This window comes from Arachis ipaensis, chromosome B5, assembly GCF_059453495.1.
Source record: "Arachis ipaensis isolate K30076 ecotype BB chromosome B5, ASM5945349v1, whole genome shotgun sequence".
In the NCBI taxonomy this organism is placed as follows: domain Eukaryota; kingdom Viridiplantae; phylum Streptophyta; class Magnoliopsida; order Fabales; family Fabaceae; genus Arachis; species Arachis ipaensis.
The window spans coordinates 75,910,105-75,912,282 of NC_142440.1; the positions used below are offsets into that span (position 1 = coordinate 75,910,105).

Consider the following 2,178-nt stretch of genomic DNA (forward strand, 5'->3'; position numbering starts at 1 on the left):
TCATGCAACTAGAACAAGAGAACAAATAACATAACAGAAAAAAATAGAAAAATAACAGGAAAGGGGTGTAAAGAGAATGAATCCTCCTAAATGATGGTGGCTAGTGCTCCTCCTCGAGGATCCAATGTAGTGCTTGAACTCTTCTATGTCACTCCTTTGTCTTTGTTGAGGCGGCTGCACGGGCTCATATGCATGCTCTCTAGTTTGCTCAACCTATTCTTCTATACTTAAGAGTGGTAGAAGTCACAAAGCAAAGCTTTTGCAACACCAAACTTAAGAGTTTTGCTGGTCCTCGAGCAAATATAATCAACGGGGAAGAAGAAGGTGGGGTAGGTGGAGCTTCCGTAGGACTGATAAAGCCATATTTCATGATATATTTTGTGCTCAATTCAAGTGATTTATTTAATTCTTCACCCACTTATTCATGCGAAATTGCATGGTTTTACTTTCCCTTCCTTATTATATGATATATGTGAAAAATATGTTTCCTATGCTTTAAAAATATTTATTTTGATTACCTTTTATTGCCATTCGATGCCGTGATTTGTGTGTTAAGTATTTTCAGATCTCCTAAGGCAGGAATGATTTAAAGGATGGAAAGGAAACATACAAAAATGGAAGGAAAGCATAAAATAGAGTTTTTGAAGAAACTGACAGCGACGCGAACGCATGGACGATGCAGCCGCATGCATAGCGCGAAAAGGGCAGTGACACGAATGCGTGACTGATGCAGACGCGCGCCATGAGCAGAATGCAGATGACGCGTACGCGTGACCAAAGCGAACGCGTGATAAGGAAAACTCCAGATGACGTGACCGTGTGACCCACGCGGACGCGTGACAGACGCCACGCACCAGAAACTGTAGAAAACGCTCCCAAATGGAGGACCTTGTTTCATTCATGAAACTTAGTGTGGTCTTGGATAGATCAGAGACTATGGTTGCCAGGCCAGAATGGCTTTATTCAGAATTCTCTGTCTATTGCTGAGAAGATGATGGAAAAGGCTTGCTATTGCTAAACCTATTTCTTCCACCATTATTGTTGAAGCCTTGTTGAGGCTTCTGTTGGTCCTTCCATGAGAAATTTGGATGATTTCTCCATGAAGGATTATAGGTGTTTCCATAGGGTTCTCCCATGTAATTCACCTCTGCCATTGCAGGGTTCTCAGGATCATAAGATTCTTCTTCAGAAGATGCTTCTTTAGTACTGTTGGATGCAGCTTGCAATCCATTCAGACTCTGAGAAATCTTATTGACTTGCTGAGTCAATATTTTGTTCTGAGCTAATATGGCATTCAGAGTATCAATTTCAAGAACTCCCTTCTTCTGAGGCGTCCCATTGTTCACAGGATTCCTCTCAGAGGTGTACATGAACTGGTTATTTGCAACCATTTCAATGAGTTCTTGAGCTTCTGCAGGGGTTTTTAGATGAAGAGATCCTCCTACAGAATAGTCCAATGACATTTTTGACAACTCAGACAGACCATCATAGAATATACATATGATGCTCCATTCTGGAAGCATGTCAGTAGGACACCTTTTGATCAATTGCTTATATCTTTTCCAAGCTTCATAGAGGGACTCACCTTCCTTCTGTCTAAAGGTTTGGATTTCCACTCTAAGCTTGCTCATCTTTTGAGGTGGAAAAAATTTGGCCAGGAAGGCATTGACCAGCTTATCCCAAGAGTTCAGGCTATCCTTAGGTTGTGAATCCAACCATGTTTTAGTTCTGTCTCTTACAGTAAAAGGAAAAAGCATAAGCCTGTAGACCTCGAGATCAACTCCATTGGTCTTGACAGTGTTACAGATTTGCAAGAATTCAGCTAAAAACTGATGAGGATCTTCCATTGAAAGTCCATGAAACTTGCAGTTCTGCTGCATTAGAGAAACTAATTGAGGCTTAAGCTCAATGTTGTTTGCTCCAATTGCAGGAAGTGAGATGCTTCTTCCATAGAAGTTAGAAGAGGGTGTAATAAAGTCACCAAGCATCTTCCTTGCATCACATTGTTATTAGGTTCGGCCATGTCTCCTTCTTTTTCGAAAATTTCTGTCAGGTTCTCTCCAGAGAGTTGTGCTTTAGCTTCCCTTAGCTTCCTCTTCAGAGTCCTTTTAGGTTCAGGATCAGCTTCAATAAGAATGTCTTTATCCCTGTTCCTGCTCATATGAAAAAGAAGAGAAC

The 2,178-nt window shown here is 41.1% G+C and overlaps 1 non-coding gene across 1 annotated transcript; it reads left to right on the forward strand.

Moving 5' to 3' along the window:
• The first annotated feature begins 1,517 nt into the window (after window positions 1-1,517).
• On the forward strand, window positions 1,518-1,625 carry LOC148564665 (small nucleolar RNA R71). The gene has a single exon (XR_015884781.1). It is a non-coding gene; the product is annotated as a small nucleolar RNA R71 (small nucleolar RNA).
• Window positions 1,626-2,178: the final 553 nt, after the last annotated feature.